This window comes from Eretmochelys imbricata, chromosome 2, assembly GCF_965152235.1.
Source record: "Eretmochelys imbricata isolate rEreImb1 chromosome 2, rEreImb1.hap1, whole genome shotgun sequence".
NCBI lineage: Eukaryota > Metazoa > Chordata > Testudines > Cheloniidae > Eretmochelys > Eretmochelys imbricata.
The window spans coordinates 37,361,811-37,373,311 of NC_135573.1; positions in this window are offsets into that span (position 1 = coordinate 37,361,811).

Here is an 11,501-nt window from a genome sequence, read left to right on the forward strand (position 1 = left end):
GCTGAGTAAAGAGAATGTGCAATGTGAAGTCACAAAGGAGAGACTTCATTAGGTGCTGCTTAAAAATTTCAGATGCCTACTGTCCATGCTCAGAAGTGGTTTCTCCAATCACATATAATTTTATTATTCTGCCAGTTTTTTTCAGACTTGATTGCAACTGCACTCCAAAATAAGCACTGTGTTTCAAAGTTCATTTGCTTTTTGAATTATCTATGTATTGGTTTGTGGAACAGTCACTTGTCTAATTTTCCTTTTTCTAAAAAGGTTGGTCGTGTATTTTTATTCCACGATGAGAAGGTTTCAAATATTTCATGTATATCAATGACAAATTGATTTTTTTAAACTACTTAAATAAGGAATTATTTTTCCTTCCAAGCTTCTATATTTAAATCTTCAGCTTCTTTCACCTAACAGTTTATGAATAATTCAAAATCAGAGATATGGTATTGACAATTGTATCCAGAGATTTTAAAAAAGGAGATCTGTGATAAAACCTGTGAGTGAGAGAGAGACTCACTCCTCTCAGTTTGCAGCCTTGTGGATGGGGCAGAACCTCCAGACCCAAAAGTAGCCCAAAAAATTGTGTGGAAGGCAAAATCCAACTCCCTGGATCCCAGTCTCCTGCATGTTAGGGGGCTTATTCCTTCACCCACTTACTTCCCTGGTCCTTCTTGCATGAACAGAGAGCAACAATACCCAAGGTCCAAAGATGCAAACAATTCGATGTTTATTGGGGTGAACTTCCAGCAAGCATGATTCCAGTTTCCTTCCTTAGTGTCCCCCTTCCCAGCTCTGACACCACAGAGCCTTACACCTGTGTCCCTGTTCCCATTCCTGCCCTTAGCCAAACATGATTCCAATTTCCCCAACCCCATTCCCTGTTCCCATTCCCCCCCGACACACCCACTCACTTCCTGATTGACTGCAGACTATATAGTAAAACTTGAGTTCTGCTTAGCTGTACCTTAACCAGTCATTTTCCTGAAATTTAACTAACCAATCCTAACATATTGTAACATGATTATGTAACCAATTATATCCCACCACCTTAATTAGTTTACACCCAGCAAAATTAATTATACAGCAGACAGCAACAATCACAGAACCAGACAGAGATTATACAGACAAACAATAGCAAAGTGAAGGAGTACTTGTGGCACCTTAGAGACTAACCAATTTATTTGAGCATAAGCTTTCGTGAGCTACAGCTCACTTCATCGAATGCATACTGTGGAAAGTGTAGAAGATCTTTTTATATACACACAAAACATGAAAAAAATACCTCCTTCCACCGCACTCTCCTGCTGGTAATAGCTTATCTAAAGTGATCACTCTCCTTACAATGTGTATGTTAATCAAGTTGGGCCATTTCCAGCACAAATCCAGGTTTTCTCACCCCCCCCCACACACAAACCCACTCTCCTGCTGGTAATAGCTAAAACCCCTCCAACGCATTATTAAGGATCTACAACCTATCCTGAAGGATGACCCAACACTCTCAAAAATCTTGGGAGACAGACCAGTCCTTGCCTACAGACAGCCCCCCAACCTGAAGCAAATACTCACCAGCAACCACATACCACACAACAGAACCACTAACCCAGGAACTTATCCTTGCAACAAAGCCTGTTGCCAACTGTGCCCACATATCTATTCAGGGGACACCGTCACAGTGCCTAATAACATCAGCCACACTATCAGAGGCTCGTTCACCTGCACATCCACCAATGTGATATATGCCATCATGTGCCAGCAATGCCCCTCTGCCATGTACATTGGTCAAACTGGACAGTCTCTACGTAAAAGAATAAATGGACACAAATCAGATGTTAAGAATTATAACATTCATAAACCAGTCGGAGAACACTTCAATCTCTCTGATCACGCGATTACAGACATGAAAGTTGCTTTATTACAACAAAAGAACTTCAAATCCAGACTCCAGTGAGAAACTGTTGAATTGGAATTCATTTGCAAATTGGATATAATTAACTTAGGCTTGAATAGAGACTGGGAGTGGCTAAGTCATTATGCAAGGTAACCTATTTCCCCTGTTTTTTTCCTACCCCCCCCCGACGTTCTTGTTAAGCCCTGGATTTATGCTGGAAATGGCCCACCTTGATTATCATGCACATTTTAAGGAGAGTGGTCACTTTAGATAAGCTATTACCAGCAGGAGAGCGGGTTTGTGTGTGTGTGTGGGGGGGTGTGTGTGAGAAAACCTGGATTTGTGCTGGAAATGGCCCACCTTGATTATCATGCACATTTTAAGGAGAGTGGTCACTTTAGATAAGCTATTACCAGCAGGAGAGCGGGTTTGTGTGTGTGTGTGGGGGGGTGTGTGTGAGAAAACCTGGATTTGTGCTGGAAATGGCCCACCTTGATTATCATGCACATTGTAAGGAGAGTGGTCACTTTAGATAAGCTATTACCAGCAGGAGAGTGGGTTTGTGTGTGTGTGTGGGGGGGGGGGTGAGAAAACCTGGATTTGTGCTGGAAATGGCCCAACTTGATTATCATACACATTGTAAGGAGAGTGATCACTTTAGATAAGCTATTACCAGCAGGAGAGTGGGGAGAGGAGGTATTTTTTCATGCTTTGTGTGTATATAATAAGATCTTCTACACCTTCCACAGTATGCATCCGATGAAGTGAGCTATAGCTCACGAAAGCTTATGCTCAAATAAATTGGTTAGTCTCGAAGGTGCCACAACTACTCCTTTTCTTTTTGCGAATACAGACTAACAGGGCTGTTACTCTGAAAACTGTCAAAATAGCAAAGTGGGAACTATAATGACAAAACAATACAGAAGTGAGGATTTCACATCCCAGTATTGATACATGAGTTCTTGCCAGACAGGATGCTATCAAGCTAAGTTTCCTTTTACATTTTCTAGGCACTTCCCTTTTTCTGGAGGTGATAGGCACTATCAGGGCAGGATTGTATTCCTTACAGCCCAATAGCACCTTCTTTCAATGTGACTAGTTTGGAATGTGAGGATGTGACCGTTGGCTTCCCAGCTTATGGCTGCCTCTGTTGCTTAGCCAAAGGCCTTAGCCTAAGCACAGGGCCTCAGACTGTCACAGTAAGAGAAGGACCTTACACCGGCAGACAGTGATTTTGATTCTTTCTTTTATTTCTCTATAACTAGCCAAGTGATAAGAATACATCTAAATTCTTAGAGTATAGGCCTTTACAGATAGGCCTGAATATCTATATCCTAACACTGCACCTCTCTACCCTACCTCTGCATGCCACTGACTACAGGGTACCTCATGAACTATAGTGCCATTGGCTGGCACTATCCATATCTCGCTTTATCTAGGTATCTGTACTGCACCCATCACTGTGGCATCTGAGATCTTTGCACCTACGGACACTATGCTTTCCCACTCTCTTTCTGAGGAGCATATAAGGTGCAGAGTAGGAAATACTGCTGTTCCTGCATAATTGACTTCTGCTGATTTTTCCAGCAGCAATACCACTGGGGTTACCAGGGGAGCATCCTTGTGGAATGTGTCCTACTAGTTTAACTCCCATCCTGACATCTCTTACTATTCCATGGAGCTCCAGCTGTATGGAGTTCATGCAGAGACGCATCCATGATCTTAGGGGAAATTTAGGCGCATGGCTTCTTGGTCCTACCCACCATCCCTTCTGTGGTTTATGGGCCCTTTGTACCCTATTGCCCTGATCCTCTTCACCCCATCTACACCAAGAAGTACAGGGCCCTTAGCTACTGAATTTTAAGTACAGCGATCTTGGGTTTATCTGTATTACACACCTAATGAATATTATTCTACATGAAGTATTTTATGCAACAGTAGCCACTAAGTGACTCACAAAGCAGTTTAACCTCAAATGCGCATGTGAACTGGGGCTCTCTTATTTAGATTGTGTCAGCCTAATCGTTATCCAGTGGTGCAAGGCTGCTGCCTTCTGATGTTAGAGTATACCACACATTTAAATAGTATTAACAATGTCTCTGAATGCAAAGGGACAAGAGGAAATTCAGTGTTTGCTGGATGTTTTTCCAAGGGTCATTGTGTCAAGAAATGATAGGAAAGGAATCTTTTTCATTTGTTCAGCTTGCTTCAAGTGCAGAGTATGAAATAATGTCCTTCTAAAGAGTCTGTGTGATGAGGGAGGGGAATGGGATGACAGGGTTATAGGAGGGTGAAAGTGGAATTATTAATCTTCTGGGAGAAGAATCAAACATCAGTTTCTCATTTAATCAGAAGAATTAAAATTAGATAAAGAGTCTTTTCTTATTTAAAATAGTGCAAATCAGGAGTAGCTCCATTGAAGAGATTCACCAGGGTGAATAGCTGGTTAAAGTGAGAGGAGAATATGGGCCTAGAACAGAACTGCAGGATATGCTGCTAGCTAAATGGCTTTTACTGCTGAATACTATAGGGGTGGTAAGAGTTTATTTCGGTAATGGCTTATTCTTATGGTGTTTCTTCCAGCTGTGAGGAAATATGAAGAAAATGCTCCTAGAAATACCAGTGCAGCTTATCTGACCGTCAGAGTAGGCAGGGGTCTGACTTTCTTCATCTAGAGGTGAAATGTGCAGTCTCTTGCCTTTCCCTGTGACACAGAAGAAAAAGATCTGAGTTGATCTCCCTTCATTCATATCCAAGCATGGTGCCTGCCCAGTGGCTGACAGTTTCACTTGCTGTATTGAAAGTTTGATAGAGGATATGAAACCATCAGATTTTGCTCAAGAACACTGTCTTCTGTGTAGCAATTGTGCAGAATTGAAAAAAGGTGTGATGGCACAAAGGGAATGAATAGCAGACTCTCACATAACGTGGTTTATTGTATATGCTGTTTTGCTGACTATTTAGTTAACCCCCATTCACATTGTCTCATCACTCAGCTCATTTTCCTGAGATTATCACCAAAATACTATTTTCTCCCATTAAACTAATACAAATCTATGAAAACTATATTCTGGTGGGCTTCTTATTCTTTGGTGAAAGACAGGGATTCTTAGTAATGTAAGAGTCCTGCATTCAGTAAGGGGTTTGGCTAAGTGACTCCACTCCTGTTGTTGAAGCCAATCTTTTATAAACTATGTCATAAGCATTTTATTTACAGACACTCTTATGTGTGATCACATTTATGTCCTTTCCATCTTATGGTGCCCCTGGCTTAAGGATACTAAGAGATATGGCAGCCCTATGCAGTTCTATAAATCAGCCAGGGCTCAAATTGTTGGGGAGAGGTGGAGGTGATATTTTCCCAGGTTCTACTCACTTGAGATGCCACTTGCAGCAGATTGTGCAGGTGCTCAAAATAGGTTCCTATGAGCTCTGCTGGCTTCTCCACTGTTGGCTTCTACTCCATGTGGTTTAGATACACCATGGACAGAGCCAGATTAAGCCCTAGGTACAATAGACACCCGCATATAGCCCTGGCTCCCAGAGTCAGGGGATGCAGTCCGAAGTTATAAAACATATATACATTTTCTCATGGTGGTTATTATTTGTACTGGGTCGCAAGGGGCACCCATGAATCAGGCTCCCGCTGTTCTGGCTTGTGACTTATCCTGTTGTTGTGAACAGGGCTGTGCATATGACTAAGGACACTTGTATGCATGAGGTCATGGAATGGATGCTTTAGAAATCGATTAATACTGTTTTTATTAAGTCATTTTGAATATTTGTTTATTATTGTATATTGTGACACAGAGACCCCTTGGCAAAGGGTCTACAATTCTTGGCAAACACTTCTCATCTGAGACTGGACAAACGCACTACACCTAACATGTCTTACAGGATATTTATCCATAAAGAGTAACATGTAAAGTGTTTACAGAAAGTTCATAATGTGTCAAGCTTATAATCACTGCAAGATGTATGCATGGGTAATATTTCAGGAATAATGTATTAATATTGAAAGTATGTTTTATGGACTTGGAGTAGAAATTAGTCACTAGGTGGTAATGTGTCTTGATGACCCATTCAAGCAAGAGGGAGTTGTCACCCCTCCCTAATCAGCTGGTGAGTTAATGCACAGTTCTATTGTCTATCCTGGCCACATCCCAGAACAGTCAATGGAAAACCATCAGAGACAATGACAAAAATAAAAACCACTTAAAGGTAGAAAAGAAACTTTACAACAAGGCCGGCCTTCATTGTGAATAGAAACAAAAGGCTGTTTTCAGTGCAACACAGAGGAGGGAGAAACACTCTGTATCTGTTCACTAAGGAAACCCCGGGTGGAGGATGGGTGTGCTTCCACAAACGTTTGAATCTGGTTCTTGACAAACCAGCCAGCTCTGCAACGGACTGAACTTTGGGAGGGAAATCTACTGCATTAGATAGGAAAGGGAACTATTAATACATGTAGGCCCAAGTTTGCATTTATGATTTTGTTTTGTATTGTAAACACTTGTTTCCACCCCTCTCTTATTTCTAGATAAATCTTTATTCTTTCTTAAATAATCCTGATTTTGTTTTATGACACGTGCTGTGTGGTTTTCAGGACTGGTTGTGTAAGTACAACAGGTAAACTGGGGTATACTGTACCTTTGGGAACAAAGAATCTAGATTTGCTGTGAGTAGCCAGTGTCAGGGTCTGGATATCAGGGGCCAGGGTCAGGGGCTGGTACAATTTAAAGGGATTCAGGGATTGGGGTGACCTATTGTTAACCTGCAAGGTGAAGAAAGGGCTGGCATACGCCCAAAGGAGAATGGCTGAGTGGCTGAAGGGATGGCAGTCTCAGAAATTTTACACTCAGCTCCCACAAACAAGACACCTTCTCGCTGTAGGCAAGGGATAACAAGGTGACTATCAGTCCTGAGTACCCTGAGAACCATTACATATATATTTTTAGGTTTCAGAGTAACAGCCGTGTTAGTCTGTATTCGCAAAAAGAAAAGGAGTACTTGTGGCACCTTCGAGACTAACCAATTTGTTTGAGCATAAGCTTTCGTGAGCTACAGCTCACTTCATCGGATGCATACTGTGGAAAGTGTAGAAGATCTTATTACATATACACAAAGCATGAAAAAATACCTCCTCTCCCCACTCTCCTGCTGGTAATAGCTTATCTAAAGTGATCACTCTCCTTACAATGTGTATGATAATCAAGTTGGGCCATTTCCAGCACAAATCCAGGTTTTCTCACCCCGCCCCCCCACAAACTCACTCTCCTGCTGGTAATAGCTTATCCAAAGTGACCACTCTCCTTACATTGTGTATGATAATCAAGGTGGGCCATTTCCAGCACAAATCCAGGTTTTCTCACCCCCCCCCCACCCAAAAACTCACTCTCCTACTGGTAATAGCTTATCCAAAGTGACCACTCTCCTTACATTGTGTATGATAATCAAGGTGGGCCATTTCCAGGACAAATCCAGGGTTTAACAAGAATGTCTGGGGAGGGGGGTAGGAAAAAACAAGGGGAAATAGGCTACCTTGCATAATGACTAAGCCACTCCCAGTCTCTATTCAAGCCTAAGTTAATTGTATCTAATTTGCAAATGAATTCCATTCAGCAGTTTCTCGCTGGAGTCTGGATTTGAAGTTTTTTTGTTGTAAAATAGCGACTTTCATGTCTGTAATCGCGTGATCAGAGAGACTGAAGTGTTCTCCGACTGGTTTATGAATGTTATAATTCTTGACATCTGATTTGTGTCCATTTACTCTTTTACGTAGAGACTGTCCTGTTTGACCAATGTACATGGCAGAGGGGCATTGCTGGCACATGATGGCATATATCACATTGGTGGATGTGCAGGTGAACGAGCCTCTGATAGTGTGGCTGATGTTATTAGGTCCTGTGATGGTGTCCCCTGAATAGATATGTGGGCACAGTTGGCAACGGGCTTTGTTGCAAGGATAGGTTCCTGGGTTAGTGGTTCTGTTGTGTGGTATGTGGTTGCTGGTGAGTATTTGCTTCAGGTTGGGGGGCTGTCTGTAGGCAAGGACTGGCCTGTCTCCCAAGACCTGTGAGAGTGATGGGTCATCCTCCAGGATAGGTTGTAGATCCTTGATGATGCACTGGAGAGGTTTTAGTTGGGGGCTGAAGGTGATGGCTAGTGGCGTTCTGTTATTTTCTTTGTTGGGCCTGTCCTGTAGTAGGTGACTTCTGGGAACTCTTCTGGCTCTATCATTCTGTTTCTTTACTTCTGCAGGTGGGCATTGTAGTTGTAAGAATGCTTGATAGAGATCTTGTAGGTGTCTGTCTCTGTCTGAGGGGTTGGAGCAAATGCGGTTGTATCGCAGAACTTGGCTGTAGACGATGGATCGTGTGGTGTGGTCAGGGTGAAAGCTGGAGGCATGTAGGTAGGAATAGCGGTCAGTAGGTTTCCGGTATAGGGTGGTGTTTATGTGACCATCGTTTATTAGCACTGTAGTGTCCAGGAAGTGGATCTCTTGTGTGGACTGGACCAGGCTGAGGTTGATGGTGGGATGGACATTGTTGAAATCATGGTGGAATTCCTCAAGGGCTTCTTTCCCATGGGTCCAGATGATGAAGATGTCATCAATATAGCGCAATTAGAGTAGGGGCGTTAGGGGACGAGAGCTGAGGAAGCGTTGTTCTAAATCAGCCATAAAAATGTTGGCATACTGTGGGGCCATGCGGGTACCCATCGCAATGCTGCTGATCTGAAGGTATACATTGTCCCCAAATGTAAAATAGTTATGGGTAAGGACAAAGTCACAAAGTTCAGCCACCAGGTTAGCTGTGACATTATCGGGGATAGTGTTCTTGACGGCTTGTAGTCCATCTTTGTGTGGAATGTTGGTGTAGAGGGCTTCTACATCCATAGTGGCCAGGATGGTGTTATCAGGAAGATCACCGGTGGATTGTAGTTTCCTCAGGAAGTCAGTGGTGTCTCGAAGGTAGCTGGGAGTGCTGGTAACGTAGGGCCTGAGGAGGGAGTCTACATAGCCAGACAATCCTGCTGTCAGGGTGCCAATGCCTGAGATGATGGGGCGCCCAGGATTTCCAGGTTTATGGATCTTGGATAGTAGATAGAATATCCCAGGTCGGGGTTCCAGTGGTGTTTCTGTGCGGATTTGATCTTGTGCTTTTTCAGGGAGTTTCTTGAGCAAATGGTGTAGTTTCTTTTGGTAACTCTCAGTGGGATCAGAGGGTAATGGCTTGTAGAAAGTGGTGTTGGAGAGCTGCCGAGCAGCCTCTTGTTCATATTCCGACCTATTCATGATGACAACAGCACCTCCTTTGTCAGCCTTTTTGATTATGATGTCAGAGTTGTTTCTGAGGCTGTGGATGGCATTGTGTTCCGCATGTCTGAGGTTATGGGGCAAGTGATGCTGCTTTTCCACAATTTCAGCCTGTGCACGTTGGCGGAAGCACTCTATGTAGAAGTCCAGTCTGCTGTTTCGACCTTCAGGAGGAGTCCACCCTAGAATCCTTCGTTTTGTAGTGTTGGTAGGGAGGCCTCTGTGGATTAGTATGTTGTTCAGAGGTATGTTGGAAACATTCCTTGAGTGGGAGATGTCGAAAATAGGATTCCAGGTCACCACAGAACTGTATCATGTTCGTGGGGGGCAGAAGGAGAGGCCCCGAGATAGGAAAGCTGCTTCTGCTGGGCTGAGAGTATAGTTGGATAGGTTAACAATATTGTTGGGTGGGTTGAGGGAACCATTGCTGTAGCTCCTTGTGGCATATAGTAGTTTAGAAAGTTTAGTGTCCTTTTTCTTTTGTAGAGAAGCAAAGTGTGTGTTGTAAATGGCTTGTCTAGTTTTAGTAAAGTCCAGCCACGAGGAAGTTTGTGTGGAAGGTTGTTTTTTTATGAGAGTATCCATTTTTGAGAGCTCATTCTTAATCTTTCCCTGTTTGCTGTAGAGGATGTTGATCAGGTGGTTCCGCAGTTTCTTTGAGAGCGTGTGGCACAAGCTGTCAGCATAGTCTGTGTGGTATGTAGATTGTAATGGATTTTTTACCTTCAGTCCTTTTGGTACGATGTCCATCTGTTTGCATTTGGAAAGGAAGATGATGTCTGTCTGTATCTGTACAAGTTTTTTCATGCAGTTGATAGATTTCCACTCCATACGGCTAAATGCAGTGCCTTGCATAATGACAGGTTTTAGAGTAACAGCCTTGTTAGTCTGTATTCGCAAAAAGAAAAGGAGTACTTGTGGCACCTTAGAGACTAACCAATTTATTTGAGCATAAGCTTTCATGAGCTACAGCTCACTTCATCGGATGCATACTTTGGAAAGTGTAGAAGATCTTATTATATACACACAAAGAATGACAAAATACCTCCTCCCACCCCACTCTCCTGCTGGTAATAGCTTATCTAAAGTGATCACTCTCCTTACAATGTGTATGATAATCAAGTTGGGCCATTTCCAGCACAAATGCAGGGTTTAACAAGAACGTCTAGGGGAGGTGGGGGTGTCACTGCTATGGGTACCCGCATGGCTCCACAGTATGCCAACATTTTTATGGCTGATTTAGAACAACGCTTCCTCAGCTCTCGTCCCCTAACGCCCCTACTCTAATTGCGCTATATTGATGACATCTTCATCATCTGGACCCATGGAAAAGAAGCCCTTGAGGAATTCCACCATGATTTCAACAATTTCCATCACACCATCAACCTCAGCCTGGTCCAGTCCACACAAGAGATCCACTTCCTGGACATTACAGTGCTAATAAACGATGGTCACATAAACACCACCCTATACCAGAAACCTACTGACCGCTATTCCTACCTACATGCCTCCAGCTTTCACCCTGACCACACCACATGATCCATCGTCTAAAGCCAAGCTCTGCGATACAACCGCATTTGCTCCAACCCCTCAGACAGAGACAAACACCTACAAGATCTCTATCAAGCATTCTTACGACTACAATACCCACCTGCGGAAGTGAAGAAACAGATTGATAGAGCCAGAAGAGTTCCCAGAAGTCACCTACTACAGGATAGGCCTAACAAAGAAAATAACAGAACGCCACTAGCCGTCACCTTCAGCCCCCAACTAAAACCCCTCCAACACGTTATTAAGGATCTACAACCTATCCTGAAGGATGACCCAACACTCTCACAAATCTTGGGAGACAGGCCAGTCCTTGCCTACAGACAGCCCCCCAACCTGAAGCAAATACTCACCAGCAACCACATACCACACAACAGAACCACTAACCCAGGAACCTATCCTTGCAACAAAGCCCGTTGCCAACTGTGCCCACATATCTATTCAGGGGACACCATCACAGGACCTAATAACATCAGCCACACTATCAGAGGCTCATTCACCTGTACATCCATCAATGTGATATATGCCATCATGTGCCAGCAATGCCCCTCTGCCATGTACATTGGTCAAACAGGACAGTCTCTACGTAAAAGAGTAAATGGACACAAATCAGATGTCAAGAATTATAACATTCATAAACCAGTCGGAGAACACTTCAGTCTCTCTGATCACGCGATTACAGACATGAAAGTCGCTATTTTTACAACAAAAAAACTTCAAATCCAGACTCCAGCGAGAAACTGCTGA